The sequence below is a fragment of the Canis lupus genome, chromosome 15 (genome assembly GCF_011100685.1).
Source record: "Canis lupus familiaris isolate Mischka breed German Shepherd chromosome 15, alternate assembly UU_Cfam_GSD_1.0, whole genome shotgun sequence".
In the NCBI taxonomy this organism is placed as follows: domain Eukaryota; kingdom Metazoa; phylum Chordata; class Mammalia; order Carnivora; family Canidae; genus Canis; species Canis lupus.
In genome coordinates, this window is record NC_049236.1 from 22,699,759 (window position 1) to 22,727,290 (window position 27,532).

At 37.9% G+C, this 27,532-nt stretch overlaps 1 long non-coding RNA gene across 2 annotated transcripts in view; it reads left to right on the plus strand.

The window, feature by feature from the left end:
- Positions 1-27,532, plus strand: part of LOC111098888 — an 87,840-nt gene that overhangs the window by 48,176 nt on the left and 12,132 nt on the right. For both annotated transcript variants that reach the window (XR_005370399.1, XR_005370398.1), the window contains one exon: positions 10,667-10,710. This is a non-coding gene — a long non-coding RNA (uncharacterized LOC111098888). The remainder of the gene's footprint in view (positions 1-10,666; positions 10,711-27,532) is intronic.

Sequence of the window (27,532 nt, forward strand, 5' to 3'; positions counted from 1 at the left end):
CTTCAAGATTTATTATGAAATAAAATATCAAAAGGTCAGGTTCAGAAGGATGTTTATTTAACTGCAACATTCAAACCGTTTCATTTTGGTACTACAACTTTTGAGTGTGTTCAAAGTTACCTCAAATAGTTCAAAAATATTTTTATTATGATAAATTGAAATATTATATTACTATGATATTAAGCTCTCTCATGACACAACACAGTATCACAATGGTTACATGACACAAGTAAGAGGGAAAGAAAAAAGAAAGAAAGAAAGGAAAGAAAGAAAGAAAGAAAGAAAGAAAGAAAGAAGAAAGAAAGAAAAAGAAAGAAAGAAGAAAGAAAGAAAGAAAGAAAGAAAGAAAGAAAGAAAGGGAGGGAAGGAGGAAGAGAGAGAGAGAAAAAAGAAAAGGCAGGGTTCCATGTGGTTCCCTGATAGTACTAACTCAGAGATCCTGAACTCCATTATGTTCATTCAAAAAACTATTTTGAAGAAACTAGAAATTCACTTTAATTATTATTATTATTATGTTTCAAGTTTCTATTGGCAAAACTACACCCTATTAATAGAAAATAGATTGCTTCTCTTCTTCAGGAAATGTGTTCATTTGGAATGTAACTCCTAAAAGTACATCTTGCTGGTAAGTTAAATGTCCATTAAAACATACTCATTACATTTTCCTGAAAATGCTCCCGGGATTGGAAAGTTCTCTTTGTGGATTTTTGTGGTGTGGGTATTCAACAATCTTAAAACATAATTGAAATAATTATTTGGCCCTTCTTACAGATAAGCTTGTCAACCTTACATATTTGTTTTCTCCTGTGTTTGGGTCTGAGAGTAGCAAAATGAAAGAAGGGGTAAGTGCAGGAAAAAAATTGCATAGCAAGAGAGAACGCATGACGAAATACTGCTATCATTGCTTTAAATGCAGCATCTTGGGCTATTTGCATTTTTGCCAATTCTGCTTAAGCACCAGGATATTAACACTAGCTTTCAAGGGGCTCCCCGTCTCAGCACAAAGGCAGACATGCAAACAAATAATTGGAATATAATGTAATGGCGGAGCAAGGGAGTGAGAGACAAACTATCTGGGTGAGTGAGCTGCAAAGGCTTCACACTGTAAGTGAAGCTTGAACAGTGTAAGTGAGCCATGAAGGCTTCACAAATGGGGCTAAGTAGGTTTCAAATGGGGATAAGAATTTGCTGGATGGAGAGGAAAAGACAGGCATTGCAGGCAGAGACTAGCTAGAGCAAAGGCACAGAGTTGTGCAAGTGCCAGGCACGCTGAGGGAATCTATGAATGGCCTAGTGTGGCTCTAAGACGATACATCTTAGGAAAGGGTTCCTGGAGTGAAGTGATGAGAAAGGTAAATTAGGACCAAGTGATGGAGAATTTTATGTCAGTCAGAGAATTTCAGATTTGATCTTAGCAGAATTTTGGGTGTTTCAATGTTAATAAAAAATTCAATATGACAGGAATGCCTGGGTGGCTCAGTCGGTTAAGCGCGTCTGAGCTTAGCTGAGCTCAGCTCAGGTCATGATCTCTGGCTGGGAGATGGATCCTGAGGATGGGCTCCCGCCCCACGCTGGGCCTGGAGCCTGCTGAAGATTCTCTCCCTCCCTTTCTCTTTGCACCTCCCCTATCCCCGCTCATGCTCTCACTCTCTCTCTTTCAAAAAAAAAATTAAAAATTTATTATGACAAATGTTCACAACTTGAATTTTACATCATGGTGAGATTTCAGGGGTAACTTCTTGTCCTTAAATCTTTTCACCTTGAGAGGGTAACTTTTGCTCATGGTGTCCACTCAGTAGACAAGGAAGACAAGGCTCCTTCACGGCTCACTCACCCAGATGCTCCCTGGATTGGAAAGTTCTCTTTGTGGATTTTTGTGGTGTGGGTATTCAACAATTTTAAAACATAATTGAAATAATTATTTGACCCTTCTTACAGATAAGCTTGTCAACCTTACATAGATGTTTTCTCCTCATTCCCTTGCTCTGCCATTACATTATATTCCAATTATTTGTTTGCATGTCTGCCTTTGTGCTGAGACAGGGAGCCATTCTGTGCCATTTTGTTTTGTCTGGCTTTGGTAGAAAGGTAATGATGGCCTCTTGAAATGAGTTTGGAAGGGTGCCCGCCTCCTCAATTTTTTAAAAAAACTTTGGCATTAATTCTTTAAATGTTTGGTAGAATTAATCAGTGAAGCCTTCTTTGTTGGGCGGCTTTTGATTACTGGTACAATCTATGTGTTATACGTCGATTCACACTTTCTTTTTCTTCATGATTTAGTCATGGGAGGTTGTATATGTCTAGGAATTTATCCATTTTTCTAGATTGTCTAATTTGTTGGCATATAATTAATTGTTCACAGTAGTCTCTTACGATCCTTTTTATTTCTGTGGCATCAGTTGCAATGTCTCTTCTGCTTTTAATTTTATCTATTTGAACTTCTCTCTTTTTTTCTCAGTCTAGCCAAGGGTTTGTCTGTCAATTTTATCAACAACAACAACTCTTAATTCTGTTAATTTTTTTCCTTCTTTAAAAATTGTCTATTTTGTTTATTTCTGCTCTTCTCTTTATTGTTTCCTTCCTTGTGCTAACTTTGGGCTTAGTTTGTTCTTCTTTTTCTAGCTCCTTGAGGTATAAAGGTAGGTTATTTATTTGAGATCTTTCTTCTTTTTAAAAATAGGCATGTATCACTATCAACTTCTTTTTTAGTAATGCTTTTGAGGCATCCTATAAATTTGGTGTGTTGTGTTTTTGTTATTGTCTCAGGAATTTCCTTTTTGATTTCTTCTCTGAAGCAGTGGTTGTTCAAAGGGATGTTGTTTAATTTTCACATTTGTGAATTTTCCAATTTTCCTTCTTCTGTTGATTTCCAGTTTCGTTTTATTGTGGTCAGAAAAACTGCATGGTATGATTTCACTCTTCTTAAATTTGTTAAGACTTGGTTTTTGACCTAACGTGCTCTAACCTGGACAGAGATCTGTGTGTGCTTGAGCAGAATGTATATTCTATTGTTGTTGGGTGGAATGTTCAGTATATATGTAAGGTCCACTTACTCTATTGTGTTATTTAAGGTTTTTATTTCTTTATTGATCTTATGTGAAGATGTTCTTGAAAATGGAGAATTGGAGTCTCTACCATTTTGTATTTCTGCTTATTTCTCCCTTAGTTTTGTTAACATTTGCTAAATATATTTAGGTGCTCTAACATTAGGCACATATATATTTATAATTATTGTGTCTTCCTTTTATCATGATATAATGTCCTTCTTTGTCTCGTATGAATTTTTTTCACTTAAAGTCTAATTGGTCTGATGTAATATTGTCACCCATGCTCCTTTTTGGTTATTGTTTGTACTGACTTTCCTATCTTTTCATTTTCAGCTCATATGTGTTCTTAACTCTAAAATGACTTTCTTGTAGACAGCATATAGTTAGGTCTGAGTTTGTAATCCACTTAACCACTTTACATCTTTTGATTAGAGATTTAGTCCTTTTACATTTGAAGTACTTATTGATTGGGAAGGCTTTATAATTAGCATTTTGTTAGTTATTTTCTGTTAGGATCAGTTAAATAATTTAAAAAATCAATGTATACAGATACTTTTTAAGTTATATTAAAAATGAATTACTTTGAATGAATGAAATGAATGAAAACCACACAAAAAATCAAACATGAAAAAATAAGCCCTGATTACTATATCAAATTGCTATAAAAGTTTATAATCACTTAATCTTAGTTTCTATATTTATTTCTTGGAGAATGAGTAGCAAATAGTTTGCAAACCAGCAACGGCCAGTAGACCATATTTTGGGTAGTGCCAGTCTAGAAGGGAAGACAGAAATCAATCAACTAATAACACAAATGATTATCCTAGATCAAATTTTACTAAGAGCTTTGATTAAAAATCATAAAATTACGTGACTTAGTTACAGAGGGGATCAAGATAGGATTTCTGAAGAGATGAACTCTAAGCTGAGGGTAATGCATGAATGTGACTTAATTAGACGAGTATAGTTCTATTAGAATCTAATGACAGTGAGAAAACATTCATGGAAATAGAACTACATGTACAAAAACCTTGTTGTGGGAAGGAACATACTATATCTCTGGAACTGTGGTAAGTCCTTTGTGTGTTTTTCTCATTTAATCGAAATAATCCTGTAAGGTCATTCTTATCTTCTCACTCATACTCTCACGAGCTAAGTCATCCATTAACATGACTCTTTTATCTATATTACAGATGAGAAACATGAGGAATAGAGATGTGAAATAACTTACTTAAAAACGTGTTGTTGGCTAGCAAGGCATAGGAGTTGGAGTTGGATTCCAAGACTACTTGAGGCCACAGTTTGTTCTTTTACTCACTGTGCTATGCTAATTTCATATTTAATCCAAATAACCACGATTTCAACCCTGGAGCCATTTGCTTCTTAGCAATTCTAAAGAACCCCCCTAATTTCGCCATCTTCCTTGGTAAAGCCAGGATCTGTAATTTGCTTTATCACACTCCTGAGCGTTTCCACTGAGAAAATGGACAGAGAACTGGAACATTCAGTGAAGGCTAGTATTAGATACCAGAGCTATTTGTAGTACCTGGTAGAAGGAGAAGTATGTGGCTCGTTATCAGAATTAGGTTCATCTGTAAGTAACAAAACCCTCAAAATAATAGTTGCTTCAAAATTAAAATTCATCTCTTTGTCTTGTAAAACTCCACAGACAGGTAGTTCAGAACTCTATTTCATGAAGTCATCAAGGCCCCAGGTTCCTTCTGTCTTGCTGTTCTGATATTCATAGCAAGTCTTCTCATGATCCAAGATGACTGCTTAGGCTCTGTATTAGCTTCCTAGGGCTGCTGTAACAAAGCACAATGAAATGTCTTAAAACAATGAGAATTTATTGTTTTACAGTTCTGGAGGCTGAAAGTATGAAATGAAGATGTGTGGTCATACTCTAAAGGATGTAGGGGAGAATTCTTCTTGTCTCTTCTAGCTTTCACTGTTTGCTGGCATTCTTTGGTGTTCCTTGGCTTGTAAATGCATCACTTTGGTCTCTGCCTCTGTCAATCACGCAGGTATCTTCTCCCTGGATGTCTACATTGCCTTCCCTTTGTGTCTGTTGATGTATCTTCACATGGCTTCTCCCTATATGTCTATGTTCAAAGTTTCCTCTTCCCATGAGGACAGCAGTCACACTGGATTAAAGCTTACTCTCATGATCTTATCTCTATTTGTTTAAATCTGCAAAGACCCTATGTCCAAATAAAGTCTCATTCACAGGTACTGGAAGTTAGGACTTCAACAAATCATATTTTTTGCAAGGAGACACAATTTAACCCATAATAAGCTCCAACATCATATTCCATTCCATCCTACAGAAGTAGTAAAGGAAGAAGGAGGCTATTCCTCCTTCCTTCAAAGATACTTTTTACGTGGTGTACAGAAAAATTTTGCTTACACTGGTCATACTTAGGTGCAAAGGGAGGTAGGTCAACTTTGTGCACAGCTAAGTTGGAGGTACTGTCATTAAGGAAGAAGGAATGCAATCATATTGGCTAACAATAAACTGTCTTTGCCATATGGTCTAAAATTGCTTTTCAAACTAGTTACACTTGTTGTAAGGCTTAAATTGGAGAATATATATGTGGAAGTTCCTGGCATAAATAAGGTGGTTTATATCTGCTTAGTAAATACTAATCCAAAAAGAAAAAGATGGAGGGAAAGAAAAAGGAAGAAGGAAGGGAGAGAAATTTTCTTTCTGGACATAATATTTCAAATGAGAAAAACACCCTTATGTAAAGGAAATTTTCTTCTGTGTTCTCTTAAACGAGTCATGGTTCTTCTGAGAAAATATTGATCTATTTGCTCTTGGCTCTTTTGATGTGATATAAATCCCATCAAAATCGTTCAAAATCATTTGAATGATTATTTGGGAATAATTCTCAGCCAGTAGGTCAGAAAACAGCCATTTATCAGATAATCTCACATGGCCTGGTTAGGTGGCAGCTACTGCTATTGCAGTTAACCCAGAGTGGGCTGAATGACTCCTTTGGGATTTTACGTACTCAGCTTCTCTGGTGGGCATTGTAGCGGAGTCTGCTAGTGGTGCTCCATATCCAGCCCCCTTTCTTTTTCTATGTGGTTGAATATTTAGCTGGGGCACACGACTATCTACCAAATGATTGCATTTCTCAGCCTGTCTTGACACTTGGTGTGGCCATCTGATCAAACCAATGAATATGAGCATAACTAATGTGTGCAACTTCTGACCTCTCTGATGAGTGCAATTACTTAGGACAGCAGAGCATCAAGATAATTTGAGCCCTGGGTTCCTAATAACACAGAACTGCTATATCAGCCCAGTTCTGTTGAAACTTGGATTGTTACATGAATATGGATGATTTTGTTTAACCACTATTATTCTGGGTTTTGTTATAGTGCCTGAACCTGTATCCTAAAAAATGCAAAATTTGTTACCTCAAAGTGGGCATTGGCTGAGTGGTACAAGAACACAGTTACTGCATTCTGGAAATTTGGCTGCCATATTACACTGTGGAGAAATATCTGGCAAGCTGTCATCTGCAATCACTTGAGAAGTGGACAAAATGTTTATGGAGACCAAAGCTCTAAAAGAAGTAAATAGAAATCAGGATGTTGGTGTGTATTCACTGTTTCTTGACTCTTTCAGCAAAATTTTCAAGACAGACATAGATTCAGACTGGATTGAGTCAATTACCTGTAGAAATGGAAGGCAATGCAACTTTCCTAAGAAAAGCTCTCTCCACCTGGACCAGCAATCTAGATAGACCAAGCATGGAGTAATTTAGGAAGGGTTGGAGGAAACAGCTCCTCCTCCTCCTCCTCCTCCTCCTCCTCCTCCCCCCCCTCCTCCCCCCCCCCCCCTCCTCCTTCTCTTAAGATTTTATTCATGAGAGACACACACAGAGAGAGAGGCAGAAACCTAGACAGAGAGATAAGCAGGCTCCCTGTGGGTAGCCCAATATGGGGCTCAATCCCAGGACCCCAGGATCACAACCTCAGTCAAGGGCAGACACTCAACCACTGAGCCACCCAGGTGCCCCGCAACCAGCTGCTTCTGCAGGCCAGACTGTAGTAGTGATAAAAGGTGACTGTGCACAGCAGGAGTGGCAAAAAATTGGTTTTAGTTCCTTATTATCTCTACCACGCCTCTGAAACAAGTCCAAAGAAAAATAACAATACATTTTCCGGTTGATTTTTTTCAATGTTCAATAAAAGCATTATTACAAAACTTTAACTGTTTATTGATTCACACATACAATCTGTGTAAGAATTTGCTTACTATATAAACATAGCCTCAGATAAATTAATCTGGTTCAAAGATCTTTAAACCAAAGTGTGCAATCCCTAGGGTATAGGGAGAATTTCCTGTGGGTACCTGGACCCGTATAAGTATCAGAGGGCCAATTTATCGATCTCAAACTTTCATGTTCATCTTTTCTAAAAACTCATCTACCTGAGTCGTTGTACTTTTCCTTTGTTACTTTTTCTTTCCCTACCCCTCTTCCATCTACAGTCCTAGCACACTGCCAATGTGCGATATTTTATGATGTTTATAGTAATTGATGATGAATACTAATGATAACCAGAAGACTTGTAATGTGACACTTAGACCATTGTGATTATAGGGGGAAAACCTCATTTAATGTCAATATATATGCATAGTCTTATTGCAAAGAAATATTATAGAGGTGATTGAGATGAGATGTGAAACAGAAAATATATCACATTGTACAGTCCATGAAGGAAGTGACAGGGAAATACCAATTTAAGGGGCAAAAGGAACTGTTAAAGAAGATCTTGCCCACATTTATTTTTAAATGGATGATGGTGGTGCCAAATCATTACATTACTAACATTCTTTTTGATATATTTAAAAGTGTTATACCCATTTTGTTTTGAAAATGTCAAAATAAATGGTATGTTGGTATTGCATCTTTTGTTACTATTTAAATTTCTAACGGAGATAATTTTTTATATTTAGATTTAACAATGTTGGAGGGGCTTCACGGTATTTAAATGTTCCTAAATTGTATACTCCAGCAAAAATGTTTGAGGACCCCACTTCTATTCCCCATTGTAATTGGATTACTGCCCATAAGCTCTTCCTTAAATAGAGTCAGGGACCCTCTGTTGCTCCTGAGCAAATATGGCCTTTGTTTAGAATTGCTGATGACTTCTGGATGGTTGCATATTGTCTATGGCAGCCAAAAGAAATCAGCAGAAGTTTTGTCTGCATAAAATGTAGGGAAGGTTAAGCTTCAGACTTGGGTACAACTATGGGCCTTTCAGTTTAAGTGTAAACAGTAACATTAGGTTATTTGAGGTGAAGAAACCTATGAAGAAACTAACAATGTATGCTTATCTTTTTTCTTCTCTTGATGAGCTTTCTTTTTCTTTCAGAAAAGGTTGAAGTATACTTTCTCATTCCTTCCATATTTGATACCGTCACATGGAGATAATCTTGCTGAAAAATTGTTATTCCAGATGCTTTTCATGTATCCAAAGCAAATACTAGTTTCCAGTCCTTTGTATTTTTCCAAATAGGACTGTTGGAGTTCCCAAATATGAAGTATTCATTCTGCTATAGCTAGAAGGCTTGGCAAGTGTTTTCTAATGAAACTTGTATACCTTATTAGGTTTGTTACTTTTTTTTTTTTTTAACAAAGGAGATTGGGAAGAATAAATCAATGGAATGCCTTACAAGCCCTTTAGCTTGGTATTCTAATAAGGAAAAAAAGTATTAGACTTGTAATAGCACACTGATCCCCTTTTAAAAATATTTGAGATAGGGATTATCATTTGAATAAAACTTTAATTTCTCTTTAACAGAAATTCCTTCTCCACCATAGTACATATTAATCATTCCTAATAAAGCTGTGAAAAAGATAACAAGGCATGGTATAATTTGTCTTCCAACTGGAATATATTGATTTTCCATATTTTCTGCCAATTTGTTCTATTGAAATAAGAGGAGTAAAACGTGCATTTAATTTTACCTGGGAAGGTAAAAGATACTCAGAGAAGAATCCACCTAGCTAAATTTCTCTAGGAATTGCTCATTCTACCACAGGGATGTCTCCTCCTCTCATGGTCTTATTTCTGGAGAAAGGTTCACTTTCAAAGTACTCAAATAATTGGACAAGGAGCTGCACCCTTCTCCCCTCTCCAACCTGAGCTGAGCCAATCAGGCTTCCTCCCAGGAATTTGGGGTTGGAGCTGGGAGACTGGAGTTTGTTTTCCACTTGTGATAGAGTCTACTGCTTGTTACCTTGGAGCATACAGCCTACCTTTGGGAAAGAACTGGCTTATCCTTAACTTTTTTTTTTTTTTTTTTTTTAGTTTTTAAGATTTATTTATTCATGAGAATAAATAGAGGGAGAGAGAGGCAGAGACATAGGCAGAGGGAGAAGCGGGCTCCCTGTAGGGAGCCTGATGCTGTACTGATCCTGGGAGTCAGGGATCATGTCCTGAGCCAAAGGGAGATGGTCAACCACTGAGCCACCCAGGCATCCCTTAACTGTAACTTTAATGGCACTAGGAGCAAAAGTATAAATGGTAGCCCTCATATCATGTATTTAAATATCAGAAAGGCATAAATTAAGAAAACAGACTTTTAAAAACGATATTTTCTTTCTTCCTATCTTGACAAATATAATTTACAACAACCTGGGGGATGAGGTTTGGAATTTTAAAATACTAAAACTCCTCAGAATTCTCCCAAGGGAAAACTGGTTTTGAGGGAAGAGATAGTCTGTAGCTTCTCATTTTTCCACCAAGTACCACAAAGGGCCATATATTGCATGGACATGGACACTCTAGGAACTCATTTAATCACCATCTGTCTTGACCATGTTTGGAATTAGAGGGGTACACTTGCAGAACAGTCTGTCCTTGGGAAGACAGATCCAGGAGAGAGGCTGCTGCAGGTCCTGGAAATAAACTCAGGCTCACTGATAGTGGAGGGAAGGAATTCTGGGGCCTCATGTGTCCCAACCATGTTCTGGAAAGAGCTATGTGGACTCTGGAAAGGTACAGCTTTTGGTGGTGTTGTCATAGAAAACACACTTTATTTTATAGAGTAGTTTTAGGTTCACAGAAATGGTGAGCAGGGGGTACAGAGACTTTCTATATACTTCCTGTCCCCACATATACATAGGAGAGGCCATGCATGTGTGGAACATATTTTTTTAACCTCACAGATTCCTTGCCTCATGGGGAAGGTCACAGTCAGGGAAGGGCAGGCATAGGGCCTTCTAAAGTTCTGAGTTTAGGGCTGATGTCTCTCTTTCCTAGGCCTAAGGACATTGCTGGGGAAGATAACTAATTTAACTGATAAAACAAAAGACAAGATAGAAAGAGTACGAGGGATCTTCCAATTCCTGGTGTTAGTCTCTTCCACGGCTCTGCCATTTTTTCTGCTCTAGTTTGTTTGTTTTCTTGACACTCTGGCATTCTTATAAAACATTTCCCCCATTTTTCTTAAGATAGTTTTATGTAGTTCATGTTGCTTGTAACCGATGAGACCTAACTAAGGAAACAAGGGCATCCAACTGGGAGACTTTGAGCTGCCAATCCCATTAAAATTGTATTAACTGAATGTATATATTTATCATGTGTCTACTTTACAGAGCGGTTTCATATCCACTTGGTAATCTCCACAATACCCTGTAAGGTAAGAATCACTATCTCTATTTTGCATATACAGAAATGAAAGCTCAACTAACTTGTCCAAACATCTAAACAAGATTTCCTTGTGGTGAAGTATGGAGACTTGTGTATATTGCTCTCCAGACATTGGTGTGCATGAGAAAGCATATCAGCAGGTGCTAGAGGTAAAGTCAGGAGGATATCTCTTCCCACAAAAAGGATTAGGAGTGAGGTAACATTAGATCAAGACATCATTTGTATTCATCTTTCCAACAAATATGATCCTTTTGAAATTTCCTTTGAAGGGAGTGCAAATAGAATTCAATTGTTGACAACCCTTCATTTGATGTCATGCACCAGGTACTAAGCCAAAGGTACACTTTCTAAGTGTGAGTGTGTAACATATAAATTCTAGAAGAACTCTTTCTATACTCAGTGGGAAATTGGGAGGGGACGGGGAAGAGAAGCAGGTGTTAAATTTATAACTGAGCTATGTGGGGTTTTTAGAGTTTTAGGAATCCACAAATATCTGGTGCTACTGCATATACAGAAAGAAAGTGAAGGTGTGATGTGTGGGCAAGGAACTCTTCTTTGGTTTTGCAAACATGCCTCCTTGAAAATGGAGCTGGGGCAGGTGGACTGAGAATAAGTTCACTGGAAGTTAACAGCTCTTTCGGATAACCCCCAAAAATATGTGTGTATGTCCTTCAAACTAATATAACAAGTTTGGTATGGAAAGAGAGAGACCCCAAAATTAAAATAAATAAATAAAATTAGAATTATGATGATGCCTGGATGCAGGCTAAGGAGGGTGGGACTGTCACTATGGAAAACAGTATGGAGTTGAAAAAATTGAAAAATTTTGAAAATAGAAAAATTGAAAATAGAAATACCATAGGATTTTTCACAGAATAATCCTAAAATTTGTGTGGAACCACAAAAGATCCCAAATGGCCAAAGCAAAAAAATTGAAAATAGAAATACCATAGGATTTTTCACAGAATAATCCTAAAATTTGTGTGGAACCACAAAAGATCCCAAATGGCCAAAGCAATCTCGAAAAAGAAAAACAAAATGGGAGGTCTTATGATTCCGGATTTCAAAATATGCTACAAAGATGTAGTAATCAAAGCAGTATGGTACTGGCACAAAAATAGACATGTAGCTCAATGGAACAGAATAGAGTCTAGAAATAAACCCACATTTTTATGGCCAATTAATCTATGGCAAAGGAGGCAGGAATATATGAGGGAAAAACACAATTTCTTCAATACATGGTGATGGGAATACGGGGCAGCTACATGCAAAGGAATGAAACTGGACTACTTTCTTGCACCACACACACACACACACACACACACACACAAACACACAGACACCTTAAAATGGATTAAAGACCTAAACATGAAACCTGGAACCATAAAATTCCTAGAAGAAAACATAAGCAACAATGTCTTTGACAGCAGCTGCAGAAACACTCTTCTAGCTATGTCTCCTTTGGTAAGGGAAACAAAAGTAAAAATAAATTATTCGGAATATACCAAAATAAAAAAACTTTTTGCACAGTGATGGAAACCATCGACAAAACAAAAAGAATCTACTGAATGGAAGGAGATATTTGCAAATGATATACCTGATAAGGGGTTATATCTAAAATATCTAGACAGCTTATCCAACTCAACATCAAAAAATCTCACAAATAATTCAACTAAAAATGAGCAGAGAACATGAATAGCTATCTTTCCAAAGAAGACATCCAGATGGCTAACAGACAGATGAAAATATGCTCCACATCACTCATCATCAGGGAAATGCAAATCAAACCACGATGAGATATTACTTTACACCTGTCAGAATGACTAAACTCAACAACACAAGAAACAGCAAGTGTTCATGAGGTTATGGAGAAGAAGAAACCCTCATACGCTGTTGGTGAGAATGCAAATTGGTGCGGCCACTGTGGAAACCAGCACAGAGGGGGGTCCTCAAAAAATAAAAAAAATAGGGGCAGCCCCTGTGGCGCAGTGGTTTAGCGCCGCCTGCAGCCCAGGGTGTGATCCTGGAGACCTGGGATCGAGTCCCAAGTCAGGCTCCCTGCATGGAGCCTGCTTCTCCCTCTGCCTGTGTCTCTGCCTCTCTCTCTGTGTGTCTCTCATGAATAAATAAATAAAATCTTAAAAAAAATAAAAATAAAAAAATAGAATTACCATATTATCTTATAAATTCTATTAGATATTTACTCAAAGAAATAAAAAACATAAATTTGAAAAGATATATGCACCCTTACGTTTATTGCAGCATTATTTACAATAGCCAAGATATGGAGGCAACCCACGTGTCCATTAATAGGTGAATGGATAAAGAGTTGTGGCATATAAAAATGGAATATTGCTCAGCCATTAAAGGATGAGATCATGTCATTTGCAACCATATGGATGGATCAGAGTATAATGCTATGTGAAATAAGTCAAACAGAGAAAGAAAAATACCACATGATTTCACTCACATGTGGAATTTAAGAAACAAATGAACAAAGAAAAAGAGAGACAAACAAAGAAATAAAGGCCCCATACCTTTAAATATAGAGAACAAACTGGTGATTGCCAGAGGGGAGGTTGGTGGGGGGGATGGGTGAAACAGATAAAGAGAATTAAGAGTACACCCCCCCCATGAGTACTGAGTGATGTACAGACTTGTTGAATCATCTTATACACCTGAACTAATATAAGATTGTATGTTAATTATACTTGAATAAAAAAAATCAAACAAACAAAAAACATCATTAGTAACCATAGCATCACACTATGGCTATCGATTAAGTAGCATAGAGCAGCTTCTTAGAGGCTCCTTCATTAAAGGTTCAGGAGTCAGCTTTGTGGGGATGAAGGATAGGGGATGAGAGGTGATGAAGAAGGGGCCTGATAAACAGGCCTTGTTTATTTTGAGAACTGGAGTCAGATGTGCTGAAGAACGAAAACACACCTGTCATGGGAGGAAGGAAAATGAGATCAGGCTCGCATACATCAAGTGTTACTCAACAAAGTACTGCCACTTGTATGTACGCGTAGGGTAGTAGCAGGGTGGTAATAGCTCATAGTCTTAGGGACTTGTACTTCTGGCGCCATCCTTTGACCTCCACGGGATGATACTGGGTACCGACCCACTGCAGGAGGCTTTCCAGGGTTCCTCACCCTGCACTCCTGGAATAGGAGAGACTTAATGGGATGCGTCTAGATCCCGTTCCCTACAACCTTTTGACATCATTGTCCCTCCAGTTCTGTGGTGGGCTCTGGACATTGGAAATAATATAAATTGGGTTGTGACGCTTGGATCTTTTAGTACAAAATCAAGAATATTCTCATGAGTCATTACTCTTTTCCATTTTATCACCATTCAAAAATTTCTCATTCTTCAAGGCTGTGGGAATGTGTCAACTTAAAGGCTATGACTCAAATCATTAATTATGTTTTTTGCTTGCCTTTATTCATCTTTTTTTATTATCCCCATTAGGATATGAATTAGAAATATAGAGTCAGACCTCTTGTGCTGTCAGTTGCTCAAACTGGCTTGTTAGTCTATTAAAATAACTCAGATTAAAGCGAATTTTGTAAATATTTAAGAAGATGAAGATTCTTGAAGGCATTCATGAAGTTCCCTACTATAAATAGAACATACACTAATGTGCCATATAAAGAGATCCAGGTAGGCCTTGTTCTTTTGTTTTAGAGGTTGTACTCACAGATGGAATGGCAAGAAATTTTTAATTTTTATAAATTAATACAAACTAGAGAATATGGGCTTCGGAAAAAAACTCTTTAATCTATAAAAAGACCCTGAGGTGTCAGGGCTGTGTTTGATGATGACAATAGAATTGTGTAATATTGGATGAATATGTGTATGTGTGTGCACCAAGCTATTTACTCATACTTAAATACCTTATACAAGTATTACTTATACCCTCTGATAATAATAATCAGGCTTAATTGCATGTTTACTGTGTGTAGGGTAGAATTAGAAATGCTTTATTTATATTGTCTCATTTAGTTCAATAAATGGCCTATTCAACTATAGGTTAGGCATTTTTTTCCTCAATTTATAGATGAAGAAACTGAGGTCCAGAAGGATGAGGTGATTTGGCCAAGATTAGATAGTGATAGTTAATTGGTAGGCTTCTTAGACCTTCGAACAGAGGTCAAGAAGACTTCACAGTCCCCACATAACCCAGTCCAACTATCAAGTATAAACATATTCAATATTAGGTAGAACTGTTGCATGCAAAGGTGATACCTTAGGCTCACTTTTTTTCTGAGTGCGCTCTGGCCTTCTTCAGTGTTTCCTTTCCAGTTCTGGCATCCTGGGCCAGTACTGCTCCTCACCACTTGAACTGGATGGCCTAATCTGTGTTTCCAGAATGTGCTCTATTTTCCACTTGCAGCAGATTCATCTGGGAAGTTTGTGGTCTACCACAAATCTGCTGAATTTTAATCTCTAGGAGTAAGGTCTGAGAATCTGCATCTTATTGATGGTTTCCAATGATTCTCATGCACACAAACGATTGAGAACCGTCAGGTAGATGTTAAATTTTACCACACCTAACTTACACAGTATTTGAGGAGTAAGAGCTAGGAACAGGGATAAGAGGATGAAGAAATGGAGCTACCTTGCCTATTTAATGGACATAAATACAAACATAAGTACCCCAGCTTTCTCGTGTTCATTTTATAATACCCTTAGTAATCTGGAACCCAACTTCAGATTCAAAAATAAATTAGAAACCCAACAGCAGCAACAAATCAAACAAAGTTCCCTTATTGACAGTGAGGCTAACAAAAGTGAGCCCAGATACTTTACTTCGAATAACAGTCTGGAGCCACCCTTGAAACAGAGCCTGTCATTTTAGAATTGTAAAATTTCATTTAAAAATTTTGACAAAGCAGGCTATCTAGTGTCCTCTGTTAAACTCTAGCCCTTTGTATGTTTACAATGAACCAGATTAGAAGAAGTTAAGAAGAAAGATGGCTGCCCGAAGAGGAATCCCTGTGCAGAGAAAGTGGGCCGCAGAAGCAGGGGCTTCCCCAGATGTAGAAGTGTCCAGTTAAGTCAATGAGTAGAAAACATCCTACTTGTCCCAGTGATCATTGAAGGAATCACTGCCTGGTGCACAAGATTAGATGCTTAAAATAAGGATTCCAAATCTCAGCTGCTCTTTGGTTGAAACTCTGGATTTGTCTCTGACTTCCATCTTTCTTCTGCAACGTATATCTATTCTGTGAACAAATCCCATTGCTCCTGCCTTCAACATAAATCCAGAGCTGAACCTATATCCAGAACTACTCTTACCACTGCCACTACCGCCCCAATGCGAGGTCCTATCATCTCTCCCCTGGATTATTGAAACAACCTGCTGGTCTTATGGAATTGTCCTCAACACTTAGAGTCTATTCTCAATATACCAGCTGAAGTGATCTGGTAAAAATGAAAGTTAGATCGTGTTACTTCTCTGCATAAAAACGTCTGATGGCTTAACATCTCTTAAAGAATAAAATCAAAATTCTTCTTTTGACCTGAGCCCCTTACAACCATCTAAACCCCCATGATCTCCTTCAGTTAATCTCATTCTGTTTTCTCTCTTGATCACTCTGTCCCCGTACAATAGCCATCCTGCTATACCTGGAACATGCCAGACACCTCAGCTGAGGCACTTATTTCCTTCCTGGGATGTTTGACTTCTTTCTTTATTTCTTTTTTCTTTTTTTTTTTCTTTTTCTTTTCTTTTCTTTCCTTTTCTTTTCTTTTTTTCTTTTCTTTCTTTTCTCTTTCTTTCTTTTTCTTTCTTTCTTCTTTCTTTCTTTCTTTTTCTTTCTTTCTTTCTTTCTTTTTCTTTCTTTCTTTTCTTCTTTCTTTTTTTTTCTCTTTCCTCAAAATTTTCCCAGTGAAAAATTCCCTGACCTCATATTTCAGATGACAATCATCTTCACACATCTTATCCATCTTCTGTGCTTTATTGTTCTCTATGGTACTTGCCTATTTACTTCCAATGAGTAACGAGGCTGGGCTAGGAGTCCTAATTCTTCCTCTTCATGTACCATCAGGCTGACCCAGGTGGGCCTATTAGTGTGGGGAAGCTTTGAGGGATTGCTTTGTGGAGCCCCAATTGAAGATCTGAGCAATAGCCTCCTACCTGGGTCATTTACATAATAGCATCTCTTCAATCACTGAGCAGAGTTTGAATGGAGAAAAATTGAGAAACAAACATCTAATAGCTTTACTCTCTCCTCCCCTACTTACTCCCCATAATTTCCCAGGCCACAGAGGATGGCTCCTTAATCACTCGATGTAAAGCTCTATAGTCAATCCTTCAAACTCTATGGTCTACCCCAAATCAGGCTTGCCACCTGTTTTTGGTGTGCCCAAAGGTTAAGAATGTCTTTCTTTTTTTAACACAGTTGGAAAAAAAACCCAATAATAATAATAGTTTGTGACATGTGAAAATTATATGAAATTCAAATTTCAGTGCCCATAAAGGAAGTTTTATTGGAATATAACTATGCCTACCTATTATGTATTGTCTAAGGCTGTTTTGTTTCCCAGTGGCAAAATTGGAGTAGCTGTTACAGAGACTGTATGGTCTATAAATCCTAAAATGTTTACTCTCTGGTCCCTTACATAAAAAAATTTGTTGACTCCTGATATAACAGAACATCTTTCTGACTCAGGATAGGGAGGAATTTCTTAAGTCATGAAAAGCATTAGTGAAAGGAAACAACTGATGAATTGATTTATGGTAATACTCACCCTGGATGGAGATTGGGACAGGGCGAGGAAGACAGAAAAGGAATAATGACATAAAGAGATGATATTTAAATTGAACTTTGAAAATTTTTAGGCACACATCACTGTTTGTGGAGCTCTTAAAATCAAAGCCCAAAACACATGCAAAGAGTATAGATGACAATTTGTTTCTTAAAAAGACCATTTAAATGCATAGTTACAGATTTTCTTTTCACTTTAAAGAAAGATTAGAGGTTTTCTTTATTTTCCTACATAAAAATTGTAGTAATTGTCAAATTTTTCAGAACTTAAGAACAGATTTTATGTCTTTGCCATTAACACTACTGTGCGCACTGGATTGCTCTTTGCCAGGCAGGATATCTTGCTGCCTGGTATCTTCTGGCCTAGGGATTCCTCAGTATGACCTCATGGATGAACATCCCATCTTAAACCTAGAAAAAGAAAAATTGCCAGGAAATAGTGTCGGTTTGTTCAGGAATTTGGAAATACCAGGGGATTCCTTTGTAAACCAACAACGATCTATTTGTCATGACATACATCTTCTAAAGAGTTTGTAGTTTTGTCTTCCACCTTTAAGATTCTAACTGGGATTTGATTTGATTTTGTGTATAACTAGATGACCAATTGCCTTAGTGGCAATTATGGAATAGTTCCCTTTCTATAGCCTTCTGTAAAGTCTGCTCTGCCATAAATTGAGAATCCATTTTTATATGAAATCAATCTCATCCTTTGACTCTGGTGTATTTGTCTTTTCCTGTGTCAGTAGCCCACTGTCTTTATTACTACTGCACTACAGGAAATCTCTAGACTTTGTAAGCATGTCTCTATGAGCTTATTATTATTGTTATTGTTATAACTGTCTGGGCTCTATGTGACCCTTTGAGCTTCCACATTAATTTTATTTTATTTTTTATAAAAAAGATTTTACTTATCCATTTGACAGAGAGAGAAAACACAAGCAGGGGGAGGGGCAGAGGGAAAGTGAGAAGCAGGACTTGATCCCAGCACCCCAGGATCCGACTGGAGTGGAAGACAGACGTCCAACCAATTGAACCACCCAGACGCTCCCGCATTAATTTTAGAGTGATTTTGTCAAATACTATCAAGAACCCATTTGAAATTTTGATCATCATAGCTTTGACCTTTAATTTTTTTTGATCTTTAATTTTTTTAAAAAAATATTTTATTTATTTATTTGAAAGAGAGAGAGAGTATGAGCAGGGGGAAGGGGTAGAGGGAGAAACAGACTCCCCACTGAGCAGGGATCCTGATGGGGGACTTGATCCCAGGAGCCCAGGACCATGATCTGAGCTAAAGACAGATGCCCAACAGACTTAGCCACCCAGGCATCCCAGCTTTGACTATTTAAACCATTTTGTAGATGTTGTCACTTTTGTGATATTAGAATTTCCTGTTTTCTTTAAAAATTTTTATTATGAAAAATTACCCACCACCCAACTTTAACAAACATCAACATTTTGACATACTTGATTCATCAATCCTCTAATTACTTTTGCTGAAGTATTTCAAAGCAAGTCCCAGAATCATGTCACTTCAATCCCTAAATATATATGCACCTCAAAAAGTGGAAAGAATTATCTCACATTACCCCCATGTCATTACATCTTACATAATTATAAATAATTTTTATTATTATCTAATATTCAGTTTATATTCAAATTTCCCCAATTATCCAAAAATGTCTTTTTTGTAGTTGTTTTGAATTAGGATCCAAGCAAGGTACTCTCACTATATTTGGTTAGTAGATCTTTTAGTTTCTTTGTAGTGTAGAAATGGTTCTCTCTCCTTTGGTTTTTCATGCTGTTGACTTGTTGAACAAACTTGACCAGGTGTCCTGAGAAATTCTGCATTTGGCACATTTCTTCCTATGATGTCCTTTGACTTGTTTCTCTATCTGTAGAATTTCCTATAGAATGGAATTTAGATGTGGAAACTTAGAATTAGTCTTAAATTATTTTGGCCAGAAATACCATAGATAATTCTGTATATTTCCAACACATGTAGTATTTCCTGTTACATCCCATCAGATGACATATCATGTCAGGCCATCTCACTTCCATGTTACTAAGATTGCTGTATAGGTGCAAGTGGTGATAGCTTGACTATCCCTTTATTTCACAGTCTCCCATCAACCATTAATCTAATGTTATTACCTCCATCGACGACCATATCCTAAATCGGTTAGTTCATTAGAATTTGTAAAAATGAGCCACTGCGTGGCTCAGTGGTTGAGCGTCTGCCTTTGGCTCAGTTGGTAATCCCGGGATTCTGGGATCAAGTCCTGCATCAGGCTCCCCGCAGGGAACCTGCTTCTCTCCCTGCCTATGTCTTTGCCTCTCTCTCTGTGTCTCTCATGAATAAATATATAATTAAAATCTTAAAAAAAATTGTAAATGGCAATTCTCTAATTCCATCATTTTACCTGCATTTATTTGGTATTTTTGATGAATAGAATGACCTGTTCTCATCCACCAAAGATACTTGGTTACTCTGAGATAATTCATCCAAGAAAGGCAGGATAGAATGCATAATTATTCCCCTTTTATTATGAATTTATGGAGTAACAATTCCATGCTCCTACAAATTTCCATAGTATCTAATGAGCTCTGTTTTACTGTCCATCTGTTCCTCCCACCTTTTTTTTAAAGCATTCATTATGAACTCATTATTAACTCATATGTTTGTATATTTTACCAAATTGCTAGATTTGGTCTATCAGCCATAGTCTGTTGGTCCCTGTTCTAGATGGAGGCTACTCTGGGGGAGAATAGCACAAGGTCCCCAGTTGATCTGCAAAAGATACCCAGCATGGGGAAGAAATAATAAGACTTGTTATTTCAAGCCATTGAGATTCTCTTTCAAGTTACAGCATAACCTAGTCCAATCTGATACACTAGGTTGTATTTAAATGGTAAGGCAGCAGTGAAGCACTAGGAGGCAAGAGTTAATGGAAAGAGAAAGGAAAAGGGAAGCTGAGAAAGGACCAGGAGTTTGGACTGAAGTTGTTAAAAAGCTCATTAGAATTTTGACAGATTATTCCTTTTTTTCATCCGGACTCCATATAATCATCTGCCTGTTTGTGCATTTAACAACATATCTTCTACTCTTTCTGGGATGCTGGAATGTTGACTGTCACAAAGATTTTTTTTTTTTTAAAGAAAGTCTTAGAAGGATTTTTAAGTAAATCTGAAAACTGCGTCAGAAAGTCATGAAGGCCAAAATAAGGAGCTCTGTTAAGAGACATTCCATCAACAAAAATATCTCTTCTCTTCTCTGCCATGGCAACTCCAAAATAGTAAAGAATATGTAATATGCAGTATCCTGATTTGAACCAGGATGCTGAGAATTGTGCAGCCAGCATGTGTCTATTTTGGTGGCAAGCAGGGGCAGATTCTGAAGACACCAGCACTGATCCTGTGGCAGTGCTTGAGCTTTCCCGGTTGTCAGTGGCAGGATTCCAGGGATGCTCAACGTATCCACTTTCCAACGGCTTAAAACTGTATATTCACCTTGTGTGTCTTTGTGATTGTTGGAGCCCTGATTCTAACACGGTTGGTGTGTGTCAGAAAACCTTTTTCTTCGGACATGCCGGAGCAGGAAAGAGAAGAGATGTTTGTGGTGATAAAGGTTGCACTTGTCAGAGCTTCTTGCCCTAGAAATGTTGGTGAGGAAGCAGTCCTTATTTGATCATTTTTAGGGTGAGGGAAATGAAAATAAGTTGTGTGCACAGGCTCTAATTCCCTCAGGGCAGCTGAGTGGGAGAGAGAGGCTCTTTGGAAAACCTACAGTTTATTCTTACAAAACAATGTAGCCTCTAAGAAGTTGAAAACATTTGGAGAAAGTACAGAAATGAAAAGCATTATTGTGTGAAGTTCAAAATCTCAAGGGAAAAAAAAAAGGTGTTCTATAAAAGTTTCAGACTTTACTTTTTGCCTTGGAAATCCTCTGGCCTACAATAATATGATTTGTTTAAAATGTAGCACTTAAATATTTAAATGTAGCAGGCCCTATGTGTTTAATTTCTTTGTTTAACTGATGCATAGTTTCCCAACTATGTAGTGACTGGTGTAAAGTGTTCTATATTTATGTGGTTCGGCTTTCCAGAATATTTGGATACTGGCCTTAAATACGTACAGTATCATTCCTTTCCAGCAGTGTTGACAATGCCCAAATACATGAATGTTGTACCTCCATAGTCTCCTTTTCTGAAGCACGGTGAACGGTGAGAAAAGTAGATTAAATTATCAAGTAGCTTATTAAACTGCAGGGACCACAGAGAATTACAGAATCGAATTTCCATTTCACTAGATAGAAGGTCAGACCCCAGACAGAATCTTTTATTTATATTTTAAATGATGACTTTAGTCATAGGGACTCTATGCAAAATCAATATGTATTCTAATGGAATGATAGCCCTGTATTAGCATGAAGCAGGAGTAAGGCTTTAAGAATTGTAAAAATAATCATTTTTTTTATAGCTGCTTTTCTATCAGAAGCAGTGGGGAAAGAAGTTGTTGAAGAAAAAAGGAGTGAAATGTTACTCCGCAGTGAATGCTTTTATACAGAATCAATGTGCCTTCTAACAAGGGGTTGACTATACTGATGCCCCGTGGCACCAATACATTGTCTTTAAGTGTAGAAAAGAGAATGTGGATGCCACAGTCTGGTCATGACCCTGTGGATACGTGGAACCTCTCCTTGGGACTGACCTTCCCTGGACTGAGGTCAGTGGCAAGAATTTGGCCTTGGAGAAATCATAAATTGACAAGCAGAGAATATGAAAGAGCACATTTTCTATCAATCAACCTCTATTAGCCTCTAGGCAGAGTGCATATGTTTTAGGAAAAGCAGTCCACTCCTGGGAATTGGGGCCCAAGGCAAAAATGAATGAAAGAGTAGTAAAACAGGCTAAGAGACAAAAGATAGCCAAGGAGAGTCTATATTATAAAGCACGTACTAACTTCCATAATGTGCAGTGTTCAAACCAAGCATGATTTTTTTTAAAGATTTTATTTATTTATTCTTGAGAGACAGAGAGAGAGGCAGAGACAGGCAGAGACACAGGCAGAGGGAGAAGCAGGCTGCCGGGAGCCCGATGTGGGAGTCGATCCCAGGACCCCAGGATCATGCCCTGGGCCAAAGGCAGGTGTTTAACCGCTGAGCCCCCCAGGGATCCCCAAACCAACCATGATTTTAAATGATACAGAAGTTCCCAAGATATAAAGCATTTTGTGGTTTTAAGACCTCTTAGGGGTCTGTAGATTTTCTAGTTCAAATAATGTGATACGTTTCTGTGTGTTCTATCGGAGACCATTAATCCAAAAGATTCTGTGGCTTCCTAAAACACTCTGTGAACAGTAGGAAGATCTGTTTCTTAAGAGACTGTTGGTTTTTTTTTTTTTTTCCCATTCTGTGTTTATTATTGCTGATAGTCTAATTTTAGAGGAGACAAGGTTATGGGCTCGTGTTCCTAAATGTGTTCCTCCCCAAATCCATATGTTGAAGCCCTAAACCCCAGTGGTTCAGAATGTGACTGTATTTGGAGATGGGACTATTAAAGAGGTGGTTAAGTTAAAATGAAGTCGTTAGAGTGGGCCCAAATCCAATCCGACTGGCACTATTCCTTTTCAACTCCTGGCTGGGTCAACTTGTTTTATTGTAGAACCATCCCATTGGCTCCCAAACTTGGTGTGCGGATTAGAAGCATGGATTTTGTGTACAGGTTTGACCTTAATTCCAATCTTAGACAATCTGCTGGCTTTTGGTAATCCAGCCTACCCTCGCAATTTTGAACAAGACCATCCTAATCCCCCCGCTCTCCCCTCCCCAACCCAAAGCCTGCCATGGGAGTGCTCCACACTCTGATTCCACCTTATATGTAGTAGATTTAAGATCACTTTTCCAGAATGCTGCCTTAATTGACCTTCCTCCTTTCTGGTGTCACACGGCCGTCCACAAAGGTCAATCTTAAGAAAAGAAAAATCTTCATCTTGTTGAAAGTTGGACGTTTGTAATCACAGAAAACTTTTTTTTTTAACTCCTGCATATCTTCCTTCCTATGCCTTTAAAATGCAAATAATGGCTATAACTTCATGATGCAGAAATATGCAAATATTTCTGATGTTTCACAGTTGAATAGAAGCTCACCTTTCTCTGTTTTTTTCTTTTTTTTCTTTCTTTAGAATCTGTTCTTAGTATTTAAGGCTGGTAAAGAATAGGTGGTCATTTTTGGATATCAGATTATCAGAAAGGCTCAAAGAATTAAAACTAAAAGCATCGCTTGGTTTCTTCTGGAATTCTGGTAAAGCAGTCGATGCTTGTTAAATCCAGGAGTTAGGTGGAGGAGTATGCCCCAAAGTAATCACAGTTCATAAAGGCATGAACTGAAACGCTGAGCTAGCAGGGCAGCAGTGACGACTCACAAACACATGTGGGTAAGAAATAGAACTTGTATAGTTGTTCCCCGACTGAAATTAATATCCATTTTGAGCGCTGGTTACCCAGAGCCCCTGAAACATCATCTAAGTCAATTCAGGGTTTCACCATCCCTTCCCCAAGCTTGTGGCCAATTTCTCTCATGGTTTATAGAGTATTGGTACAGCCATGTGGAGGCTTTACATCTTGCCTTGGTTGTTTTGACCCATTCACTCAGGAAGATGCTGAGATGGACATTACCTCTCTGGTCCTGTTCATCAGTCCTTGCAGGATGCAGCTAAACTATCTCTTGCTCAACCATAAGAGCCTCTTTTTTTTTTTTTTTAATTTTTGAGGGTTTATTTATTCATGAGAGACTCACAGAGAGAGAGAGTGGCAGAGACAGGCAGAGGGAGAAGCAGGTTCCTTGCAGGGAACCCGATGTGGGACTTGATCCTCAGATGTGGGATCGTATCCTCAGCCTAAAGCAGATGCTCAACCACTGAGCCACCCAGGCGTCCCAAGAGACACTTAACTATAGAAAACAAATTGAGGGTTGATGGAGGGAGGTTGGTGGGGGATGGGCTAAATGGGTGATGGGTATGAAGGAGGGCGCTTCTTGTGATGAGCATTGGGTGTTGTATGTAAGTGATGAATCATTAAATTCTACTCCTGAAACCAATATTACACTGTATGTTAACTAACTGGAATCTAAGTAAAATTTTGAAACAAACAAAAAAATAAACTGTCTCTTGCTCATAACCTAGTGTAGGAAAAGCTTTTGGATGCTAGTTGTTCCCTCTGTATCTATGGGATCTTTAGGAGTTCTCTTAGCTTCTCTCTGCCTATGTATTCTCTGTAGCCAATATGACTCCACTGGTCCTGCACCTTACTGAGCCCTGCATCTCAGAGACTCCATTAAGCTCTGAGAGAAGGAACTCCAAGAGTCTCATCTTCTACCTCCCTCACTCCTCTGCCCCAAATCCTGGATTTGGTCTGTGAGCAACATCAGGGCACGAGACTCCTGTAGAGACCCAGAATCCAAATTCTCGTCCTCCGTTCTCTGAGTCATTATCTTTCTCAGATCTGATTTCCAAAGTGAGCCATAAACACTGCCTCTAGTTGATAGTATGATCTCACAAGGTTACTATTAATAGCACATATTTATCCCCTAAACTCTTTATTTAGCTACTTTTGAAGTAATAAAGCTCAGGTCCTAGAAACTAAAAAGTTACAAAATTTGGCACTTTTGTTGTTTATTATTCTAAACTGCCTGAACTGCTGTCTAAATGGGAGAGTGGGTCATATGTGAAGAGAAAGTACAGAAAAAGGAAACCAAGCCAACCAAAATACACAAAATTAGTGATTTATAACAAAACTAGAAGAGTCCATGGAACTGAAACTTAACTATTAACTCCAGTCTGTTAGGCAAAAGTTGGTTGCCAAAGCTCAGAAGATAGGCCAAAACCTAGAGAGGCTATCTATCCACCTATCTATCTACCTACCTACCTCTCCCCACCCTCCCACCCTAGAAAGGTTTAAATAAGCATGAATTAAAAATGAGGTGTAGTCATCAGTGGCAATGAGAAAGGACAAAAGCAGGGCAGCATGGTTTTAAAGATTCTTTAAAGGCAAGGACTTGTTACCTCTGGTTTGTATTCAGGTCCTGTGGTCATGAATGAGGGGCTAGTTCTGAGTAGTAAAGGTAGGGAACGGCAACCAGATCAGTCTACAAATGTCAGCTTAGATCAGATATGACCTATAGCAACGCCAAGAATGAGTTCATTCTCTTAAACTCAAAACTTTATGACAATACAGTAGACTGGGAATGACTGGAATCACACTGAAGAATAGATTTACAGTTTACACTGTAAGAGCAGTGTGGCTCAGTGGTGATGAACACAGACACCCCCCTCCCATCACGTCCTCTATAGCTTAAGCTAGAAACTTACCAACTTTTTCATCTTGAGGAAATTTCACAGAACTCATTCATTCTGTGATTCTTATTGCTGTGTTGCAGCATTGTTTCTTTGACTTCAAGAGCACTGAAGACTTCTTGCTTTTGGTATTTTTTTGTCCAAGTTTTGCGAGCACTCCAATGGGAGATTGAGCTTCTTCAAGTCTATATATTGCATTTAAAAAAAATATATAGGGGATCCCTGGGTGGCTCAGTGGTTAAGCTCCTGCCTTCAGCCCAGGGTGTGATCCTGGAGTCCCAGGATCGAGTCCCAGGATCGAGTCCCAGGATCGAGTCCCACATCGGGCTCCCTGCATGGAGCCTGCTTCTTCCTCTGCCTGTCTCTGCCTCTCTCTCTCTCTCTCTCTCTCTCTGTCTCTCATGAATAAATAAATAAAATCTTAAAAAAACAAAACCAAAATATAGTTGACCCTTGAACTATGTAGGGGTTGGGGTGCTGTCCCACCATGCAGTCGAAAGTCTATATATAATTTTTGACTCTCCCAAAACTTAACTACTAATCGCCTACTGTTGACCAGGAACCTTACTGATAACACAGTCAGTTAACAAGTATTTTGTATGTTATATGTACTACATACTGTACTCTTGTGATAAAGTAAGCTAGAGAAAAGAAAATGTTATTAAGAAACTATAAGAAAGAAAAAAAAGAAAACTATAAGAAAGAGAAAATATATTTACATTACTTGTATTTATTGAAAAAAATCCACCTATAAGTGGACCTGTAGAGTTCAAACCTCTGTTGCTCAAGGGTCACCTGTACATGAAAATATATGGACTTGGTGCAGTAGAGAGTTCATTTGGGAGCCAGATAACTAGGGTTACAACATGGACTCTGGCATGTTCTACATGTATCCTTGGGTAGCATTATTTTCTACAGTTCTCAGACTCCTATTTCCTCATCTATAAAAGAGACCAGTAACTCTTACCTTGAAGGTTGCTGTAAGAAGAGTTGATGACTAATTCCCTATATTGCCAATATCCGGTGAGTGTCTCAAAAATGTTGATTGAGTTCAAACATTTATGTGGGATATAATAGTAATAACAATAATGAGTCATTTATATTAGTGTAACACATTTAGCTTCTATGAGAAGTACTTATGCACCTACGAAAAAAATAACATTATCGGCAAAGAAAGAAGTGATAGTCTTTAGTTGACAGATTTAAGTTTCTGGCTTTGTTTTATCAGTCTCATTTTGGCCCTAACATGCAGTACCTGTCCTGATTATTATTATTATTATTATTAGTAGTAGTAGTAGTAGTAGTAGTACCTGTCCTGATTAAATGAGATGTCCATAACCTGCTGATTTCAGGGTGAATAAATAATTGAAATTCTGAGCATACGTACATATACTTTTAACCTTCCTCTCTTCCAACGCCTTCCCTCAGGTATCCTGAACTGTCTCCTGTCTTTAAAAACCTTATCTTAAAAAAAAAAACCCTCTCTTAACCTGAGACTGTCCGTCCATTATTATTCTATCATACCGAATATATATATATATATTTTTCCCGTGTCTCATCCTCCATCCAAATATTAAATCTTTGATTCTGTGTTTTAGAGTTATTTCTTAGATTACCTCTCAGATGTCAGGTAGTTGTAGGAACAGAAAGTAAGTTAAATATTTGAAACAGGACAAAATTAAA